At 32.9% G+C, this 24,306-nt stretch overlaps 1 long non-coding RNA gene and 1 pseudogene across 1 annotated transcript; one reads left to right on the plus strand and one right to left on the minus strand.

The window, feature by feature from the left end:
- Window positions 1-463: 463 nt before the first annotated feature.
- LOC142162766 (protein NRT1/ PTR FAMILY 2.7-like) lies at window positions 464-14,082 on the minus strand (annotated as a pseudogene).
- A 7,156-nt stretch (window positions 14,083-21,238) lies between these two features.
- Window positions 21,239-23,473, plus strand: LOC142163590 (uncharacterized). The gene is made up of 2 exons (XR_012694538.1): window positions 21,239-21,394; window positions 22,871-23,473. It is a non-coding gene; the product is annotated as an uncharacterized LOC142163590 (long non-coding RNA).
- Window positions 23,474-24,306: the final 833 nt, after the last annotated feature.

Here is a 24,306-nt window from a genome sequence, read left to right on the forward strand (position 1 = left end):
ACACTAACACTTGTCCCGTAAAGTTCTCCCCCTAAAAACGACTCTCAAACTCCATATGGCTACATTGTGGATGCTACTGAATGACAAGGATGGATCTTCAATTTATAGAGCTCCAAACCTCTTCCTACAAGAAAAGAGACTTGCCAAATATGGAAGAATTATATTTTTCTTATAGGAAAAGAAAAACCCAATTATGATAAATATGTTGTCCTTTCCTTCATGAGATAGAAAAACCAATTATGAGAAGAAAATCTGGACAAACGCCTAACAAAAAAGAACAAGCAAAACCCAAATTCAACTGCTTCACTGCTACATCTCATTTTATTCACAAACACCAAAAGGCGTAAAAAGTGGTTTTTTATATTCTTAAATCATAAATGATTTAGGTATGGACTTTCTTCAATATATGTATAATAACAATTATTTTCATTTGATAGTCATAACCCATAACAGAATTCCGAACTCGTAATATAACCATAAATTGTGAAGTGTCAATGATCATAATTAATTATTAAGTTTTTTTTCTTTTTGGCCCGTGAATCACTCATCAGAAGGAGAATCACTATGCTCCGCGCCCTCCAGGTTTTGATATTTGTAAAGCCAAGCACATGTCACATAGTAACCAAAGTTCAATACCCCGCCTACAACCAATACCCAATACACATTGTCCAGCCTTCCCTTATTTATGTTACCTGGTAACCAATTTGTCGTCCTTCTAACAACACCAATTAGAGCAGTAGTCAAGTAAAATGCGACCCCAACAATCACCGAAATCATCGCCGTTGCCATGTTTTTTAAGGTTGTTAGAAATTCTTGATAGTAAAATGCAACTTGTCCAGGAAAATGAAATGCCTCTGAAATGCCAACAAGTGCTAATTGAGGCACAAGCCATAACACTGACATAGGTACAATATTAGAACCTTGATCAAGGTTGTTCGATTTTGCTACCTTTAGCCTCTTCGACTCGACTAAGGCCGAGACACCCATGACCAGAGCACTGAGCACATGCCCGACGCCAATTCTCTGGAGAGGAGTTAGAGATTTGGCAGTCAACTTCTTCCACAAGGGAAAAAGAAATTTGTCGAACAGGGTGAGGAATAGAGCAGTAGAGATCATGGAAAAAACGAGTATGGAACCAGCTGGGATTTGGAAATGAGGTCCAACGTGACGGTCCATTGCTAAGGCTTGAAGGATTGACATACTTGATTGTACACCAATTGTTGTGCCAAGAAAAAAGCTACTTGACCATAGTGGTAAGATTCTGATTAAGGATTTTAAATCTTCTACTTCTTGGACTGAACAAAGTTTCCAGGGTTTAGCTGTACAGCCATCTGGTTTAACGTCACCTTCACTTTTAATGGCTGCATGGTTTAAGAACCTGCATCATGATGACCAACTTCCATATATAAGAAGTATTCATTCCCTTAAACGTTTTATTTTCAGACATACTTATCGAAAGTATATGCATAAAGAGAGAAAAAATTGAACCTTCAAATATTGCTTTCGTATCATCGTCCAAACAGTCTATTGAAGTCTTTCAAAAAAAATTTTAAAAAAAGTGTGACTTGGTAAAAGACTTTTGAGATTTGTGGTCTTAAAAGCTTTGTGGGGCCATAATACTTGTGTGGTTATAAAAACTTCTCATTAAGGATAAAATGGATAAAATAAATAGTTTAAAAATGAATTATTTCTAAATTTAAAAATATATTATTTATTTTAAAATATACTAAAAAGAAACTAACTCGTCTAATTTGAAATGAAGGGAGTAGATTGATAGACAAACATAAAAGTAGGCTGACATCTCAAACAGGAGTCTCAAATTAAAGCTCCACTAAAAATTCCAATCATAGTACGATCTTATCTACTAGTTCATGTCTCCAAGAGTGGATTTGACTGTTACTATGGCCATACTTTTGTGGTGCTAATTTAGGATATACTAAATCCAAGACAGTACTAAATGTCAAGATTTACTTGCCAATGATTAACCACTGAGACACCGTAAAACAAAAAGTGATGCAAATAAAGCATAATTAAGCGACCAGGGAATGTGGATCAGCTAAAGTAAATACTTTTATGGTGCATAATCTAAATTATATTAAAAAGAGAGTAGTATGCATTGTGGTTAAGTCAAGTGGCAAGCTAAAATGATGTCACTTGGCAATTTTAGGACAACATTAATAATTAGAAATTATATATAAAAACATAATTAATGGAAGTAGTTTAATGAATCTTATACATAATCTAAATAGATCTTAGACAAATCTTACCTATATATCTATATTTCAATTTATATGTATATTCGTATCTATGTCTATATCTATATCTATATTTATATCTATATATCCAATCATAGATTTTCTTCTATATTAGCTAGAAATATAAAGGTGAAAAATTAATTAAAAACTATACTAGAAAAAAAATAAAATGTATAAAGACATAAATTAAGATAACCTATGACTATTTATACTTTGGAGTAAGTTAAAATATAAAATAAAACTAAAATTTACTGAAGATATTAAAAATTTATTGAATTTAAAAATTAAATAAATTCAATCAGCAAAATAAGATCTTACATAAAGTATACAAATTATTTATAATGTAAGAGAAAAATTAAATAATAAGCGAAAGATATTTTAATAACAAGAATAATAAATTCATATTAATATTGATAAATCGTGCAAACGAATATTTTATAAGTAAATATTACTACAACATTTAGATATAATTTGTTCAAACAATTAAAAAAAATACTTTTCTATGATTAATATTTGAATTGAGTTCAGTTAATTTAAGTTTGAAATCATAACACAATTTTTTTAAAATATGTTCCAATTAAGAAAATAGAATGATAAAAAATATTTGAATTTGAGATAAGAAAGTTTTTAAATTTTTATCTATATTATATTAGAAATAGTGCGGTAAAAATAGATATTAAATTGAAACATGCTAATAAAAATTCACATGACGATGTAACAATATTAAGTATTGAATAATATAAAATCAAATATTAAGAATAAATAGAGAAAAAATAAAAATTCATATTTTTTATCATAGGAAAAAAGGTAAAACTTATTTAAATTTGAGATGAGAAAGTGTTTTATATTATGATAAGAAAAGTCATAATATAAGTCCATATAACTCAAGTCTAATAGTAAAATAAAAAACTAAAATATTGAACAATAAAAATAAATTAGAGGTAATGTAAGGACATTTATAAATCATAAGTTTAAAAAATAAAATAAAGTAAATATACAATACTTAAAAATATTATTAAATTTTAAATAATTTAAAATTTTCGAGCAATATTTTTAAAATAAAATAAATATTTATTTAATAATTAAAAAATTATATATTTATCTTATATTATTAAATAAAAGTAGTTGATAATGATATTAAATAAAGTTAAAAGTTAATGAAAAGTCACATAAAAAATAATAAGACTATATATTAAATTAAAAAAATAGCAAAAGTATGTTAAATTATTAAATATTTACTATTAAAAAAATACTATTTGAATTTGAGATTAGAAAGTTCTTAAAACTATGATGTGAATTCTAAAATTATGGATAATACCACGAAATTAAATTCTTAATTATGAAAAATAAAACAATAATAAAAAATAATTTTTTAAAAAATACAAAATAAATTTCTAATATAGGTAATTTTACAAAAATTAAATTTGTATTAAAACTAAAAGAGAAAGAAAATTTATGTAAAGAAATAAAATGACAGTGAAAATATTACTACAACATTTATTATAATATGTTCAAACAATTACGAAGATATTTTTCTATGATTAATATTTGAATCGAGTGCAGTTAGTTTGAGTTTGATTTCATAGCACAATTTTTTGATAATGCTGTCCATTTTAGAAAATAGAATGATAAGAAGTATTTGAATTTGAGATGAGATTTTTTTTGTTTTTTAAAATATTATGTAAAGAACTAAAATGACAGTAAAAATATTACTACAATATTTAGAAATAATGTGTTCAAACAATTAAGAATTTTTTTCTATGATTAGATAAAATTTTAAAAATATAAAATAAATTTCTAATATTGGTAATCTTACTAATGAAAATTAAAAATTAAATTGATCTTATAGCTAAAAAAGAAAGAAAATTAAAATTTAACTGCATCTAATACAAAATTAATTATAAGAGAACTCAATACATTTGGAACATGATAATCAAATGACTTATGTATTAATATTTTAGACTAATTAAAAGTTAAAATTTAAAACAAAATATCACGTTATTTTGGTTATAGGTAAAAAATTAATATAAAAAGTAATTAACATTTATCGTAGGGAAGCGAATGCATATAAAAAAAAATAGAGGTAGTGTGAGGATACTTATACTTTAAATTAATGCCAAAATAGATAAAATAAAATCTTTAAATTATAAAATATTACTGATAAATTTAAATAATTAAAATATTATGAATAAGAGGATAAAAGCATAAAATACCAAATTTCAAGAAAACAATATTTATTTTTATTAAATACAATTAAAAGGATAATAAGCAAGACATTAATTTAATTATTAGCTAATAAAAAATTATATGATAGTATAATAATATTAAATATTAAATAATACAATAACTATAAGAAAAGAACAAAAAAAAAGAATTTACGTAAAAATGATGTGATGAATAAGACATATTTGACTTCCAGATAAAAATAAAGTGATAGTAAGAATTTTCTTAAAATAATATGATCTAATGTGCTCGAACGAGACAGATCATAATATGACATGTTTAGTATCTTTAATATCGACGGCGGAACGAAATACAAATACTAAAATTAAGGGGTTAGGTTGCTACAAATATATATTAAAAAGATTTGTTTTCTACTACGAGATATGAACAATAATTTCATATCCTGCTTCATTATAAAATTCTCAAGTTATATAATTTTTATCTGAGAGGTTTATATTTTAAGGTTATTAAACAACCTACATCGCAATTTGAAATAATTTGTTCGCACATCGCGCGAGTACTAATACTAGTTAAAGTAAAAACCACGTACCGTTCGAGAACAAGTCAATAAAAATGTTTTCTTTTTAATAACGCAACTTTCAAATGAAATGATTACATAATTAAACATAGTATGAAATTAACCAAGTTAAGGTCCTAGATTCAAATCTCAGTGACACCAGTTATATCTAAAAAGAAATTTTTACATCTTTGGCCCATGAAAGAAAAAAAAAAGAGAATGTGGCTTGTGGCTCGCACGTAAGGAGCATTGTTGAATTTATAATTGTTCTTTGTCTCATAACTTAAATATTTAAATGGGATAATCATGTTGGGAATAAACCCCACAGAAATAATATTCACAGTAATAAAAGCGGAATAATAATGTAGCACCGAGATATGGTAATTAACAAGAATAAAAGAGTAACAACGACACCAAGATTTTTACGTGGAAAACTCTTTTAATAAGGGAAAAAATCACGGCCTCGAGAGGAGCAACTGATATCACTATAGTAAGAAATTTTACAATTTGTAGGTCAGAGTAAAATACTCCAAAAACCACTACAACACTCAAAAGAAATAACCCTCTTTTGATATTCCCACCTCACTACAATATCGCTCACTCTCTATTTTTCTCACAGACTATTTTCTTATACCCTGTCTGTGAAACCTCACTCTTTCTTTCTCTCTTTGTTGGTGTGAAGAAATGAGAGTTGAAGCTCTCCTTTTATAGCCAAAGTTTCACTCTCTAAAGCCTACAATATTTGACAATTTACACACACTTTTCACAATTCAATAAAGTTGGCTACCAAACCAAAGAAATTCAACAAGGTTGGCTACCTAACCAAACCAAGTCAACAAGGTTGGCTACCAAACCAAAGAAACTTTTATTAGGCACATGCCTAATACTTCTTCAATGAGATGGACATCATCAATCTCCCCCTCCAGTCTCATTCATCTAGAGGAGGTAGCACTGTCTTCTAGTTTAAGTGCATGCCGACAAGTTCTTTGCATAGCTCGAACTTGTTCCTTGGTACCACCTTGGTCAGCATATCTGCGGGATTCTCACTTGTAGAAATCTTCAAGACTTTTAGAGATTCATCATTTACCATTTCTCGAATCCAATGATATCTCACATCAATGTGTTTGGTCCTTGCATGGTACATAGAGTTCTTGCTAAGGTCTATTGGACTTTGACTATCACAATAGACGACATACTCCTTCTGATGCAATCCAAGCTCTTGAAGGAACCATTTGAGCCATACCATCTCCTTGCCAGTTTCTGTAGCGGCAATGTACTCTGCTTCAGTTGTTGAAAGTGCAACACACTTCTGTAACTTAGACTGCCATGATATAGCTCCCCCTGAAAATGTAAACAAATATCCAGTAGGGGATTTTCTATTGTCAATGTCACCTGCCATATCAGCATCTGTATAGCCCTTCAAGATTGGATCAAATCCTCCAAAGCACAAACAATCTCCTGTGGTACCTCACAGGTACCTGAGTATCCACTTGACTTCTTCCCAATGTTCCTTTCCAGGATTTTCAAGAAACCTACTGACAACACCAACTGCGTGAGCAATATCAGGTCTAGTACATACCATTGCATACATCAAGCTTCCGACTGCTGAAGAATAATGAACTCTAGCCATGTTCCCTTTCTCTTCCACTGTTGTAGGACACATCTTTTTGCTCAACTTTAGATGACTAGCAAGAGGTGTACTGACTGGCTTAGCATTTTTCATGTTGAAGCGTTCTAGTACACGTTCAATGTACTTCGCCCGAGATAGCCACAACTTTCTACTTGTTCTCTCTCGAACTATCTTCATCCCTAGAATTTGTTGTGCTGGCCCAAGTCCTTCATATCAAATGACTTGGACAGATCTCCCTTCAACTTTGCTATCAGCCCCTTGTCTTTTCCTACAATTAACATGTCATCCACATACAACAACAATATAATAAAGTTATTCTCAGAAAATCTTTTGAAGTATACACATGGATCAGAATAGGTCTTTAGGTATGTTTGACTTTTCATGAATGAGTCAAACTTCATGTACCACTGCCTTGGTGTATGCTTCAATCCATAAAGACTCTTATTCAATTTGCACACCATGTATTTCTTTACAGCTACTTCAAATCCTTCTGGTTGCTCCATATAAATCTCTTCTTCCAAATCTCCATGAAGAAATGCAGTTTTCACATCCGACTGCTCCACTTCAAGATCTAGGATAGCTGCTAAGCTCAAAATTGTTCAAATAGAAGTCATTTTGACAACATGTGAAAAAATTTCGTCAAAATCAATACCTTTCTTCTGTTCGAAGCCTTTAACCACCAATCGAGCTTTGTATCTGACGAGCTTTCCATTTCCATCTTTCTTGAGTTTAAAGATCCATTTGCATTTGAGTGGTCTTTTACCCTTTGGAAGTTCAACCAGCTTGTACGTGTCATTTTTCTGTAGAGATTCTATCTCTTCTTGCATGGCTTTCATCCACTGGTTCTTTTCTGGATTGGACAACACCTCCTTAAGATTTTCTGGCTCCCCCTCATCACTGATAAGGACATACTCTGTGGAAAGGTACCTGCATGACTCTACCCTTGGCCTCTCTGATCTCCTCAGAGGTTGAGGTTGTTCTTCTCCTTGAGTGGAGTGTTCCACTTCCTCGACACCTTCATCAAGTTGCTCTCCCTACTCAATAACCTCACCAGGTTGCTCCTCCTACTCAATAACCTCACCAGGTTGCTCCCCCTGCTCGGCAACCTCGTCGGTCGTACTTTCTGCACTTGTAGGATTGTTAGAAGTAGAAGGAATAGTAACAAGGTTAGGAATTATACCATTCTTCGCCTTTTCTGACATATCGGCAGCAGTTCCAACTTTACTTTCTCGGAAGACTACATCTCTGCTTCTGATGACCTTCTTCTTTATAGGATCCCACAATCTGTACCCGAACTCTTCATCTCCATATCCTATAAATATGCAGGGAACAGATCTATCATCCAGCTTTGTTCTCTGCTCTTTTGGTACATGTGCAAAAGCTCTGCAACCAAACACCTTCAGATGCGAGTAGGACACCTCCTTGTTGGTCCAAACTCTCTCTGGGATGTCAAACGCCAATGGAACTGATGGACTCCTATTGATAGGGTAACAGGCTGTCTGAACTGCTTCACCCCAGAATGACTTAGGTAGTTTAGCCATTCTAAGCATGCTTCTCACCTTATCTACAATGGTGCGGTTCATCCTCTCGGCTATGCCATTGTGCTGCGGGGTTCCAGGAACTGTCTTTTCATGTCTGATCCCATGACTTGAACAATACTCTTCAAATTCCCTTGAAGTGTACTCACCTCTATTGTCACTTCGGAGATGCTTTAGCTTTCGACTTGTCTCCCTTTCTACTAGAGCATGAAATTTCTGGAAAACTTGCAACACCTGATCTTTGGTTTTCAAAATATAAACCCATAATTTTTGTGAAGCATCATCAATAAAAGTAATAGTATTTGTTACCGCCCATTGATTTAATTTCCATTGGGCCACAAACATCAAAATATACTAAATCAAGTATATTCAATTTTCTTTCAGACAATGTCTGAAATGAGACTCTATGTTGCTTACCAAATAAACAGTAGTCACAAGGTTTTACCGTTGTATCTTTGGCATAAGAAATAAGTGATTTCTTGGCAAGAATCTGCAATCGATGACCCATTCTTTTGTGCCACAAATCTGCAGAAATCTCATCTTGTGCCGCGTTTAATTCACCTTGGAATATTTCTGCATTTGTCCTGTACAACGTGCCACGAGCAACTCCCTTTGCAATCACCAATGATACCTTAGTGAGTCTCCACTTTTGATTTGAAAAATAGCTCTCGTATCCATCTCGGTCTAAAGCAATTCCCGAGATCAAGTTCATCCGTAAATCAGGTACATGCCGCACATCCTTTAGAACCAATGTGCATCCGACATTTGTTTTGATACAAATGTCACCAATCCCCGCAATCTTTGAGTAACTTGTGTTACCCATTCTCACTGTGCCGAAATCACCTGCTACATAGCTGCAAAAAAAGATCTCTTACGAGTGTGGCATGGTAAGATGTCGTTGTGTCAACCACCGATTTCGACTCTGGACCTGACAGGTGCATGCATTCCTTTTCCTCATTTATAAAGAGAACAACATTATCATTGTTTTGCACCATGGCGGTTGTGTTGTCGTCATTCTTCTGGCCACTGGTTTCACCTTTGCCCTTCCTTGGATTTGGGCAATCTCTTTTGAAGTGACCTGGTTGATCACAGTTATAGCAATTTCTGGCTCTTAATTTGGATCGGTTCTTTGACTTCTCACGAGCTCCGGATCTACCATAGTTGTTCGAACTCTTTTGATAACTCCTGCCTCTACCTTCTGTGATGAGAGCATATCCTTGATTTTCAGGCTTCTTTCTCATCTTCTCATTGAGTAAAAGAGCCGATGTGACATCTTTCAACTCAATAGTAGTCTTACCATGCAGGATGGTTGTTGCCAAATTTTCGTACGAAGATGGCAACGAGTTCAATAGCAAGATGGCTTTATTTTCTTCCTCGATTTTCACTCTAAGGTTGGCAAGCTGTGTGATTAGTCTGTTAAACACATTTAAATGTGACAAAAAATTCATACCTTCACCCATGTGTAGGGCGTATAACTGCTTCTTCAGGTACAATTTATTTGTCAGCGTTTTGGACATGTATATGCTTTCTAACCTTATCCAAATTCCACGTGCAGTGTCTTCATCAATGATGTTATTTACCACATCATCTGATAAGTGTAACCTGATTGTACTAGCAGCTCTTTCATCCAAGTCAGCCCAATCCTCAGCTTTCATGGTATCAGGCTTTTTGGCATCAGCATCTAGTACCTTGTGTAATCCTTGTTGGATGAGCAGATCCCTCATCCTTCTTTGCCATGTTGAGAAACCGTTATCTCCGTTGAAATTTTGCTACCTCGTACTTTACTCCGGACATTTTTATTTTCACCGAGTATAGTACTACCGATAGTGAATAGTATTTCAGTGAACGAGCAGAACCTGTGCTATGATACCAGTTGTTGGGAATAAACCCCCACAGAAATAATATTCACGGTAATAAAAAGGGAATAATAATGTAGCACCGAGATACGGTAATTAACAAGAATAAAAGAGTAACAACGACACCAAGATTTTTACGTGGAAACCCCTTTTAATAAAAAAAAACCACGACCCCGAGAGGAGCAACTGATATCACTATAGTAAGGAATTTACAATTTGTAGGTCAGAGTAAAATACTCCAAAAACCACTACAACACTCAAAAGAAATAACCCTCTTTTGATATTCCCACCTCACTACAATATCGCTCACTCTCTATTTTTCTCACAGACTATTTTCTTATACTCTGTCTGTGAAACCTCACTCTTTCTTTCTCTCTTTGTTGGTGTGAAGAAATGAGAGTTGAAGCTCTCCTTTTATAGCCAAAGTTTCACTCTCTAAAGCCTACAATATTTGACAATTTACACACACTTTTCACAATTCAACAAAGTTGGCTACCAAACCAAAGAAATTCAACAAGGTTGGCTACCAAACCAAACTAATTCAACAAGGTTGGCTACCTAACCAAACCAAGTCAACAAGGTTGGCTACCAAACCAAAGAAACTTTTATACTTCTTCGATGAGATGGACATCATCAAATCACACAATTAAATAGTTACAGTGACAGTACTATTACCTGAAGGTTTTTGAAGGTGGAACAACTATTGCTTTGGATGCAACATGACTATGTCCATGGTAGAAATCATCACAAGCCGATGGGAGTGGTTCCTTTCTTTTCCTAATACTTGCAACCACAACACGCGGCAAACTGGTGAACGGACTACCTTCTGGTTTAGAATTGGTGTAAAATCTGCTTCCCATTAGGAAAATCACTAAACCAAGAACACTAGCTCCAACACAAATGAAAAATCCAACTTTCCAGCTCACATTATCTTCAACATAGACAACAGCTGTGGATGCTACTACAGAAGAACCATACACGAAGAAAAAGAACCAATTGAAGAAAATCCCTTGATCCTTTGGTTTATTAAATTGATTGGCTCCCAATGTTGAAAGGGTTGATCGGGAACCACCACTCCCCAAAGTTGCAAGAACTATGGCTGCATAGAGTACTACATACTGAACTTTTGGTGTAGGACTGCATGATGTTGAGCCAACTTCACAAGGCTTAGGCCTCAAAGAATCAAGTGTTGCTGTTAAAGCTAAAAGGATTGTGCCCTACAAGTAGAAAAGACAAAAAAGAAAAAATCTAACTCCTTCTAGTCCACTTTAAGTGATTTTTTTGCCCCTTTTTTTTCCGGATATCAATAAGGAATTAACTTCTTCTTTCCAAAGTTGGTAAAGAGCCTATGAATAGTTTGTTATATTTCCAATGAGCAAATTAAGGTTAATATAGTGAATTTCATTGTTAATTAATTCTATAAATCGAATTCTCTAATTTGTGTAAAAAGTGCCAAAAAATTTATTTAAAGTGGACCGGAGAGAGTATTAATTAGGTATTTAAATAATGTCTAGAACCAGGGGCGACCCGACCAATTTCGTGGCCTAAAGTCAAACTTTACGAGGGGCCTTAATTTTTTTTAATAAAAAATATTTTATTTTTATTTGAAGTCTATTTTTTTATTTTTCTTAGATACAAAGTTATTATTAATTTTTTATAATCAATTTCTCCTATTAAGTACAATTGACGATATAGCTAATTCGTTTAATATCTTTGAGACATTGTTGATCTTAGGTAAAGTTTTATCAATTTTAATTTTGAAACACTTTTTTCTGATGAAGCAACGGTAATAGGGGATATTAACATTATTCTATAAGCAATATAGCCATTTGGAAATTAATCAAATCTTTTTATTTGATTGAGTATATTATTAAATTGTTATCGCTAATTGAAATATTTTTCTGAATATTTTTAATTCAAAAAATAAATCTAGACTATCAATATCGGGTTGATTATTATGATTTAAGGAGCATTCAAGATGAAGGCAATTTTTTTTCAAATTTCTATAATCTACTGATCTCAGTTTTTGCCGCTAAATAGAAAATCGAAAATATTTTCATATGCTTCTAATTGTTTAAATCTATTTTAAAGTGAAAAAATAACATCATCTACTACTCTCTTCGATCCATAATAAGTGACTTTTTTGGCTTTTATTTTAGTCCAAAATAAGTGTCCTTTTATATAATCGAGAAGGAATTAACTTTATTTTTTCAAATTTTGCCCTTATTTACATATTTCAATGTGTCAAGTTAACAATATATAAATTTTAATTTAGGATAATTCAATCAAAATATATTTTTGATCGACAATATTTTCTTGAGGGGCACAACAAAGGTTAAAAAATTATTTATTATGGACCAGAGGGAATATGTATAAAAAGTAATCAACTCTAAATGACTCATCGAGAGATTTTGAGATTTCACTATTAACATTGTTTCTTCCCATTTATTACACATTTTTATGAAATTTGGGTTCGATATTAATTTCAAATGTAATTTACTTGGCAGAAATCAAAGCAGTTGCAAATCCTCTATTTATTTGTTAAATAAAGAAATCAAACCTTTTCATTTCACATAACTATTATATATATATATATATATATATATATATATATATATATATATATATATATATATATATATATATGCCTATTATGCGGGAAAAAAGGGGCCTCAACAAATATGGGGCCTAAGATAATTGTTTTACCTGCTTTATGGACGGGCCGCCCTGTCTAGAACATTTACTAATTGGTCTCGTCAAAGTCAAGCTAGCAGCAATAACTTTGGCGGTAGCCCTTCGATAGCTCTTACCAAAAAAGAAAGTTGAAGAAGATGCAATTGTAGGATTTTTTTTGTTAATATATGACGTACGTATGGATTAAGGGTGTGTTTGGTACGAAGGAAAATGTTTTCCATCAAAAATATTTTCCTAGAAAATGTTTTCATGGAAAAAGAGTGGTTTTATCACTTATTTTTCCTTGTTTGGTTGGTGAATGAAAAACTTTTTCCGAAAAATATTTTTTAGTATTTGGTATAAAAAGTAAAAAATATTTTTTTTATAGTAATCTCCTCACCCCCGCCCCTTCCCCCAAGTCCATATGTTTTTTCGTGATGCTTTACATTTTTATGCAAAACTAAAGTTGAAATTTATGCTATGTAGCTAAAAAGAAAATACTCTTTTTTTTTATTGAAAAAAAGTACTCTTTCTACAACATGAAAATAAAATACTCATTTTATTGAAATAAAAGAAAATATTTTTTCTATATCATGAAAAGAAAATACTTATTTTGTTGAAATGAAAAAATACTTTATTGAAACAAAAGAAAATATTTTTTCTACATCATGAAAAGAAAATACTTTTTTTGTTGAAATGAAATAAAATACTTTTTAGTTCATCATTTTGTTGAAATGAAAGAAAATACGTTTTCTACATCATTCAAAGAAAGTAAATTTTTTGTTAAAATGAAAAAAAATACTTTTTTTATATTATGAAAAGAAAATACTCATTTGTTGAAATGAAAAGAAAACAAAATTTATCCATAACATAAAAAAGTAAGTACTATTAATAATATTTTTATTTAGGGTGGGGTGGGTTAGATAGGTGGGGGTGTGCGAGTTGCTTTTCGTGACGCTTATGGTATATATATATGTGTGTGTGTAACTTGTGACTTGTGAATAGTATACACATATATGTAAAGTTAACTTTAAAGCGATTACTTACATGCACGTATAATATTTAACTTGGTAAAACGAAAAAAAGGGTTTGCTAGAGACGAAAAAGAGGTACCAATAAAGAGAGGAGGAATGAAACCCAGATGATAGAATAGCAACCACTGAATGAGTCGGCAATAATATATAGCAGCAAGGACGGGAATCAAACTTCCAGCACCATTAACCAGATTTGATATCTGAGCGGCATCGATGCTCTCCACTTCAAATTCCTTTATCAGATACACAATAAGGTTGCTCGTCAAACCTCCAAATGCTAGGTTTGAACCTACTGTTTTCATAATGGAATTGAAGTCAACACATTACACAGTCACATCCATGGATCTATCGATATTTAATATGGTATGAATAGAGTAGTTGCAACTTGTATGTCTCTCATAAATTAAAAGGTTATATACAGACCTGGTCCTTCCCTATTTTTATTTGCCGTGAATTTTATGTGAGAAATCAGCAACTTCCCCCGTTTTAAAAACTACAGTACTTAATTTTTTATAGTGTAATTTAGTATGATTAATGAAACAACATAAAGAGTATTTTCTCTGCATTATCTAGCATAATACGGTAAAAATGCAACATTTATACCGAGGTATCCCTTTGGAATACGGTGATAAGTGTTGGTTGTGTAAACAAAGTCTCATATGAAAAATATAAAAGAAAAAGAAACTACTAATTATAAGGTCTTGGATACTCTTAACGATAGGAGGCCTTTTGGGAAAGAATTGTACGAAATTGAACAGTACTGATAACGTGTAATAAAATAAAAGTAATGCAGTAAAATGTAAATAAGAAGAGATAGAAAGAAGGGAGAAGTGTTTTCTTCTTTCACTTTGGTGTATTTTTCCATTGCAATTACATGACCTTTTATAGGCATAAAAAGTAAAGATGATGGACATAAAGTAGAAAATTTAATCTTTAAGTTATTCACAACATGGGCATCCAATGTAGCATCCAATGTAGTATCCAAAGTAGTATCCAATGTACAAACTATTCATAACACTCCCCCTTGGATGTCCATGTAAGATAATGTGCCTCATTAAAAACTTACAAAAAAAATATTGGGATGTACATAGTTATTTATAATATGCATTGCTTGCTGCCTCATTAAAAACCTTACCAGGAAAACCCAGTGGGACAAAACCTTGGTTAAGGAATAGAGTGCAGCGTGTAGTTACTCCCCCTGATGAAAAATCACTTAATGTCTCGAAGACGACACATTCCAATCTTATATATCAGCTTTTCAAATATTGAGGTTGGTAACGCCTTAGTGAACAGATCAGCCAAATTATCACTTGAACGAACTTGTTGTACATCTATTTCACCATTCTTCTGAAGATCATGAGTGAAAAAGAATTTCAGTGAAATGTGTTTTGTTCTTTCTCCTTTGATATATCCTCCTTTCAATTGAGCTATGCATGCAGCATTGTCTTCATACAATATTGTTGGAATATTCTCTTTCGAAGAAAGACCACATGTTTGTCGAATGTGTTGAGTTATAGATCTTAACCAAACGCATTCTCGACTTGCTTCGTGAATGGCTATTATCTCTGCTTGATTTGAAGAAGTAGCAACCATAGTTTGTTTTGTCGAACGCCATGATATGGTTGTACCTCCACTTGTAAACAAATAGCCTGTCTGAGATCGACCTTTGTGTGGATCAGACAAATATCCTGCATCTGCATAACCAATCAATGATGGATTGGATTCATTTGAATAAAATAAACTCATATCAATGGTCCCTTGGAGATATCTGAATATATGTTTAATACCATTCCAGTGTCTTTGTGTTGGCGAAGTACTAAATCTTGCCAATAAGCTTACCGAGAAAGCTATATCTGGTCGAGAATTATTGGCAAGATACATTAATGCCCCAATTGCACTAAGATATGGTACTTCGGCACCAAGAAGCTCTTCATCATTTTCATGAGGTCGGAATGGATCTTTCTTTATATCAAGTGATCTCACAACCATCGGGGTACTTAATGGATGTGCTTTATCCATATAGAATCGCTTTAAAATCTTTTCGGTGTATGTTGATTGATGGACAAATATTCCATCTTTCATATACTCAATTTGTAGACCAAGACAAAATTTTGTCTTTCCAAGATCTTTCATTTCAAATTCTTTCTTCAAACAGTCTACTGTTTTTGGAAGCTCCCCAGGAGTTCCAATGATATTTAAATCATCAACATACACGGCGATTATAACAAATTCAGATCCAGACCTTTTTATAAAGACACAAGGACAAATTGGATCATTCTTGTACCCTTCTTTCAACAGGTATTCACTCAGGCGATTGTACCACATACGACCTGATTGTTTCAATCCGTATAAAGATTTCTGAAGTTTTATTGAACAAGTTTCTCTAAAACTTTTATATGCTTCTGGCACTTTAAATCCCTCAGGTACTTTCATAAAAATTCGTTGTCTAATGATCAATTCCATTAGATGCATTAGATGCATATCAAGTTTTCTTGCACTGCCATATTTATGAGATACCTGAAGGTGATAGCATCCACTACAGGAGAATATGTCTCCATATAATCAATTCCAGGCCTTTGGGAAAACCCTTGTGCCACAAGTCGCACTTTATATCTAACGACTTCATTTTTATCATTTCGTTTTCGCACAAAAACCCATTTATACCTTACTGGCTTTATGCCTTCAGGTGTTCGAACTATGGGTCCGAAGACTTCACGTTTTTCGAGTGAAGTTAACTCTGCCTGGATAGCGTCTTTCCATTTTGGCCAATCATTTCGCTGTCTACATTCATTGACAGATTTTAGTTCAAGATCATCATCTTGTTGCATTATTTCAACAGCAACATTATAAGCAAAAATGTTATCGATAATAATATTATTTCGGTTCCATCTTTTCCCGGTTGAGACATAACTTATTGATATCTCTTTATTTTCATTATTTTCAGGTACCTGGACCTCTCTTAAGGTTTTATCATTTGTTACGTCTTGGGGCTCTTCTTGAGCCACTACCTCTGTGTTATGTTCACTTTGATCACTTGCTCCTTTTCTTCTTCGAGAATTTTTATCTTTAGAACCGATTGGTCTACCACGTTTCAAGCATGGCTTAGACTCATTTGCTTTAATTAATTGTCCTGCCGGGATATCAACTCGAATTGGAGCATTAGCAGCTGGAATATGTGACTTAGTCACCCTTGGTAGGTCAGTGAATGCATCTGGCAATTGATTTGCAATATTTTGTAAATGAATAATCTTTTGAACCTCTTGTTCACATTGATTTGTTCGAGGATCTAAATGAGACAGTGATAATGCATTCCAATATATCTTCTTTTTCAGCTGCTTATTTCTCCCCCTAATGTTGGATATACTGATTCATCAAAATGGCAATCAGAAAATCTTGCCGTAAATAAATCTCCAGTCATCGGCTCTAGATATTTTATAATAGAAAGAGATTCATATCCAACATATATCCCCAACCTTCTTTGAGGACCCATCTTTGTGCGTTGTGGTGGAGAAATTGGAACATATATCGCACAACCAAATATCCTAAGATGAAAAATATTTGGCTCCTGACCAAAAGCCAATTGCAATGGGGAGATTTTATGATAACTTGTGGGCCTTATCCGCACAAGTGCTGCTGCGTGCAAAATAGCATGACCCCATACTGAAATGGGAAGTTCTGTTCTCATAAGCATTGGTCTAGCAATTAATTGGAGGCGTTTGATCAATGATTCTGCTAGACCATTTTGTGTATGAACATGAGCAACCAGATGCTCAATTGTTATCCCAGTTGAAATACAGTAATCATTAAAGGCTTGGGATGTAAACTCACCAGCATTATCAAGACGAATTGTCTTAATTGCATAATCTGGAAATTGTGCTCTTAGCTTTATTATTTGAGCCAACAATCTCGCAAATGCCATATTGCGAGTTGATAGTAAGCACACATGTGACCATCTTGTAGATGCATCTACCAAAACCATATAATATTTGAATGGTCCACATGGAGGGTGAATGGGCCCACATATATCACCCTGTATACGTTCCAGAAATGCAGGGGATTCCATCCTAACTTTAATAGTTGATGGTCTAATAATTAATTTTCCTTGAGAACATGCAACACAAGAGAATTCCTTAAATTGAAGAATCTTCTGATTCTTCATTGCATGTCCATGTGAATTCTCAATTATTTTACGCATCATATTAGAACCAGGATGGCCCAACCGGTCATGACAAATAATAAAATTATCTTGATTAGTAAACTTCTCATTTACTATGGCATGTGTTTCAATCCTGCTAATACTTGTGTAGTATAAGCCGGAGGAAAGAGTAGGTAACATTTCAAGCACATATTTCTTACCGGACATTATTGTAGTAATATAAAGATATTCAATCTTTTCATCATTTATAGTCTCAATATGATAGCCATTTTGGCGAATATCTTTGAAACTTAATAAGTTTGATTTACTACAATATAGTACTTCATCAATAGCCAAATTTGTTCCTCCTGGTAGTAATAAATTGGCTCTTCCAGAACCTTCAATTAATCTTGTACTACCGGATATTGTATTAACATTCGCTTCTTTCATTACCAAATAAGAGAAATATCTCTTATCTTTTAAAATAGTGTGTGTTGTAGCACTATCCAGAAGACATATATCATCTTTATTAATCTTGAGTCCAACTGAAGACTGGGGAATTTTCATATTCTTCATAAAAAAACAAATAATACATCATAAGAAATATGAAAGACAAGCGAAAAAAAAAACATTAAGAAATACATTACGAATATAGAAACTAGAAACACATGATGCATTAGGAAAATACACTCAAGAAAAATAAACTAGTTGCAAACATAAAAATAACAACTTTTATAGCTTCATTCTCCGGTAAGATGATTAGTTCTTCAGTCAATATCCTCAAAGAAGTCTCCAACTTCTAAATGAGTAATATTTGTTAGGCCTTCAAAATCATCATTTTTATATGCAAGATGTGCCTTAGAATCATATTTATTTGAGGGACATGCTTCATCATCATATTTTGAAAGGTCAAGTGTGCCTCCACATTATTTTCTTTTTTCTTGAGGGAGGCTTGATAACGTTTGACAAAATGTTCTGGCGTACGACAAATGCGTGCCCAATGACCTCTCATACCACATCGGTGACACATACTAGCTTTACCTTTTGAATGATTAATTTGAGAACCCTTATTGTTCTCCAATTTATTTCCACCATAATGACGATAATTGTTTCGCCCCCTGCCACGTCCACGTTTACGACCATGTCCACGACCACGGTAATTATTTTGTTTTCTTTCAAACTTATCATATGTTGCTACATCATTCACTTCCGGAAATGGAGCTGACTCGGTGGGACGAGCTTCATGATTTTTCATTAATAGAGTATTATTTTGCTCAGCCACAAGTAGGCATGTGATTAACTTAGAATATTTCTTAAATCCTTTTTCACGGTATTGTTGTTGTAGCACCACATTTGAAGCGTGAAAAGTAGAAAATGTTTTTTCCAATAAGTCCTCATCTGTGATAGTGTCTCCACATAATTTTAATAGAGAACTTACTTTAAAGATAGCAGAATTATACTCATTTACGGTTTTAAAGTCTTGCAACCTTAAATGTATCCACTCATACCGAGCTTTCGGTAATACCGTAAGTTTTAGGTGGTCATATCGATCCTTCAAATTAATTCATAATTCAAGTGGATCTTTTACGGTTAAATATTCAGTTTTTAACCCTTCATGTAGATGATGACGAAGGAAAATCATGGCCTTCGCTTTATCCTGATTTGATGCTTCATTTCCTTGTATAATAGTATTTCCAAGACCTTTAGCGTCAAGGTGAATTTCAGTATCAAGAACCCATGATAAATAGTTCCTTCCGATGATGTCAAGCACCACAATTCAAGTTTTGATAAATTTGACATAGTAGAAACTATCATAAAAGATGAATAAGTTAGAGAAATAATTATAATAATAAACAATTAATGAAAACAAAACGATTAAGGTAAAAGAATTGATATATAATCTACTAAGGTGTTAATAGAATTGTTTAAGGTAAACAATCATGTTAACAATCTACTATTTCATTTTATTCTTGCCATAAAGTAGAAATTACATACTTGTTTCATTTCGCTTTATATTATTGATATATATGTGTTAATAGAATTGAACGTGACTAACATTATTTATATGTTCCAATAAATATAAAGTAATTAAAAAATTATTGCTTGTCAATTCATTTCTCACAGTTCTTCAAAATCCCTTAAAGATATGTTTTGATCCAGGGAGTCCATGACATTAGTGCATAGCTAGTTTGATGACTTTGAGGTCCTCTAAGAGTTGAGCACGGAAGGAAATAGTTATTTAATCACTCAATGTACTTAAACTATTTAAGATGCCCAAGGGCACAAGTAATCTACAAACAGTGAGCATATGATATGTACTGCCATAAATAAGATGATTATAATGATACATATCTTAATAAAATATGGCTCAACTTAGCGGGAGTTAAGAATAAAATTAGAGCTTCGTGTTGATAACATGTAATAAAATAAAAGTAATGCAGTAAAATGTAAATAAGAAGAGATAGAAAGAAGGGAGAAGTGTTTTCTTCTTTCACTTTGGTGTATCTTTTCATTGCAATTACATGGCCTTTTATAGGCATAAAAAATAAAGATGATGGACATAAAGTAGGAAATTTAATCTTTAAGTTATTCACAACATGGGCATCCAATGTAGCATCCAATGTAGTATCCAATGTACAAACTATTCATAACAATATCATATATTAAGAGTATTTTTAGGCATGTTTAATAAGTTGTATTGAGCATGCCTCGGATGGAGCTTCCATGGCTGAACAAATAAAAGAACTTCTGAAGTTATTGTGTATCAGCAAAAGGAATTTCATCTACTAATATCTGAGCGTTTACACATTAAATGATAGTTCAAACTCTTCAGAGAGCACTAATATATAGTATAATTTATCAGCATCAAGGATCTATAAACAAAGACCTTGTGTGGGATAGTGGAAAGAGAAGTTTTATATAAAAAAAAGTATGTCTCCATGAAATGCACGCTTTTAATTGATCTTGAACCAATTATTATTGGCATGGTTGTGATGCTTTGATGGCGAAGCTAGAATTTTTAAGGAGAGGATTCAAAATCATCATACTATATAATAAGTGTGAAAATTTTTAGGTAAATTTATTTTACTAAAATATTCTTGAAAAACTGAATGACCAAATTAGCCTTTAGCAAAATAAAATCCATTAAATGATTATTTACCACAATCAATCATTTCTAGAATACTCTAACATATGTGAAGAGTTGTTCATCTTCTGCTAATTATTCTCGACCGTGTGGTATGTCAGCTTGGTTTCAACCAATATGGTCATTAATCATTTGGCCAACAAAAAATTAAGTTGGCTGTTACATTATATTGGAACCCTATTAAATGGTAAGTAATTACTACAATGAGTTGTTAATTGAAAAGAATATTTATCACAATCTTTGCCTCTTCACCTTCTAACTTTAACAGTTTAACGTTAGCTGAAGAACTTTTAGTTTCATTTCTGATCAATGATCACTTTTATAAATGAAAATGTATAACCCTCACCATTAAAGAAACAATAGATCGGAAAAGCTGCAGATTTACTAGGTATGTTCATTTTCTTTTGCTATTTCCTATAAGTATTCATGACACTATATATTTTTGTTTATGCTAATTTTTATTTAGTATCACTTCGTAATATTATTAATTATTTCGCCGGATAATAAATTGCAGAAGTATTAGCTTTCGCAATCAAGCAAATTGACTAGCTTGTAAGTTTTTGAGAAATGGTTTCCTATAATCAAGCTAATCGAGTAGCTAATAAATTTTTGAGAAATTTGATCTTTGTAAAATAATGAGCTTTATTAGAAGTTTCATGACATTTCTTTTTTTCTTCTTTTATTTTCCTTTATTTTTTTTTTTGCTAAAAAAAATTCAGATTCTTGGGAAGAGCATATTCCAAGGATGGGGTGTGCAACTCACTGTCACTATTTTTTTTATCATTATCTTTCTTATTGATCTTTTCCTCGCTCATTGACCCATTTTATTGATGGATTGATTCTATATAGATGTTTATGTTTTTCCAGTACTCCTCTCTTGGCATAAAAAAGAAAATTAAAAGAAAAATACGAAAGAAAAAAGAAACAAAGATTTTGCTTTGTTAATGGTTAATAAGGCTAATTTTTGGCATTTTGAAAAACATAGCACTCAGTAGATACACATAAAAATCGGAAATGTTACATTACACTTTATTCAAGCTTATATAACGCTGGACTTTATATGATATCACTTTGTTCTTATGTTTACTCTCTTTGTCAGTACATAATTGCTCTTTCAAGCGCGAAAATAAATATTTCATATTTATTATGTAAATTGTGAAATTGTTGTTACTGAGTAGGTACTTCAAGAACATTGTCTATAAGGAAATATTAGATATGATTGGAATATATTTCATGTTTGCCCCTAATAACATGAAAATATTACTCCTTATACATTTTACATACCTAACTAAATTTAGTTGTTTAATTTTGCACGTTCACACCATATCTAATCAGATGTCGTTCAACAAAGATGTCTTTCGAATAAGGTGACTGCTCATAAATTTAAGTTTATTCTTTTATCCCTTAAATTTTCTATTACTCATTACACTTCAGTTTTAATATGATGGATATGTTATTTCATTTAGTACTATTTGCATAGGACACATGTGCATTGCACGTGTTTAAGAACTAGTATATAGAAATGTACTAAACGCACACAAAAAACAGTAGGATTCAACATCTACTATACATACATGCAATGTATATTGTATATGTTAATCTGCATAAGGGTATGTTTTGCTTCTTTTTTCTCCTCTTTCTGTAAATTAATCTGCATATACGTGCCACCAACGCCTAATAAGGACGACAACCGCTTGTTTTTCATCTTTTTGTGGATTAAAATTTTGAATTGCAAGATTAGAGTTTTTTTAAACCCCTGATAACTAGGGATTTTGACGCATTTTATACTCCTTCTTGCTTACGCTTTGATTATAAATTTATACAAAATAGTCCCAAAAGGCTCATAAGATGTGCTTGATTGCAGATTTGATCAATAAAGTGACAAGATGTCAAAGAGCAGCTCAAAAGGAGTGAAACTTGCACAAGTACCAAAGACAAGACAAACTCAAGAAAAATAGGCCTAGTGCGGCCGCACTACACTTTGTGCGGTCCGCACTAGGGAGGTTCAGAGAGCTGGTACTTCAGGCATTAAGGCAGTACGACCGCAGAAGGTTTTGTGCGGTCCGCACTGAAGGCAATGCGGCCGCACTACCATTCTACGCGGTCCGTAGAGCCAAGGTTCAGAAAGGGTGAAGTTGGAGCTTTCAAGCATGTGCGGTCCGCGGTCCATTCTGTGCGGTCCGCGGAGCCTGAGTTCAGAGAGCCAAGTTTTCAAGTTCAAGAGCCTAGTGTGGCCGCACACCATTTTGTGCGGTCCGCACTGACCCCGCAGGGACATTTTTGTCCAGTTTTTTCAGCTTAGTATAAATAGAATCTTTTTCCATTTTTAGGGCATCAGACATTTTAGAATAGCTGTTGCGCTCGTGGGAACGTATCTTGTAGCCATTTTGGGCATTTTACTTACTTTTTATCATTGAATCTTTGTATTTAGCTTGGCAATTAATTAATATGTGTTCATCTTCATCTATTTCTCTATTTTTCTCTTCAAGTATGAGTAGCTAGACCCATTAACTAGGGTTGTGGCTCAACCCTAGTGTGGATAATTGATGGGTGTTGCAATTTAGGGCTAGATTGACTATGGTGTTCGCTATTTGGGTCAATTTCATGGTTTAATTACTGAATTAGTGGTTGCAAACACTTGTTTGTGCTAAGTTGACTTGGGCTCTTCTTGAGAAAGAGAGCCTAAGTCTCCGAAATTGATCCAACAAGGAATTGAGATGGACTCAAGAGAATTGATAGTCCCAATTAAAGGGTTTTTACCTCGAGAGAGTAATACCCGACTTGAACCCTAGTTGCTTGAGCAAATATGCATACCCAATTGGTCTTGAGAAAGTCAATTGGGCAAAATCATTCTTTCTGCTGAGAGGTGTTAGAGTGGGTAATATCGAGCATCGGTTATAACATATTCCCCAATCATGTCAATCGTGTCTTAGACGCAATTACCCATCAATTGGCCACCTAGGTGAAAGTCACTACCCTAGTGCCTTTTAGAAAATTTGAACAACTTGTAGCATTTTACTCTTAGCTTAATCTAGTTGCAATTATAATTTGTAGTTTGATAATAGTAGAATTATAAAAGAAAACCCAAAAATGAATAGAAGTGCAATGTGGAACCAATACGCAATCCCAACCTAAATAGATACTCAACTCCCTTTCTAGCTCTCTGTGGAAATCGATCCCGACCCAAAATCGGGTAAAAGCTATTGCGACCCTCTTTCGCTACTTTTTAGTGGTGCAGAATAGGCAGCGATCACTTTTAGGCGCCGTTGTCGGGGAGCTAACGGTTTTGGCTATCTATTT

This window comes from Nicotiana tabacum, chromosome 8, assembly GCF_000715075.1.
Source record: "Nicotiana tabacum cultivar K326 chromosome 8, ASM71507v2, whole genome shotgun sequence".
Taxonomy (NCBI): domain Eukaryota; kingdom Viridiplantae; phylum Streptophyta; class Magnoliopsida; order Solanales; family Solanaceae; genus Nicotiana; species Nicotiana tabacum.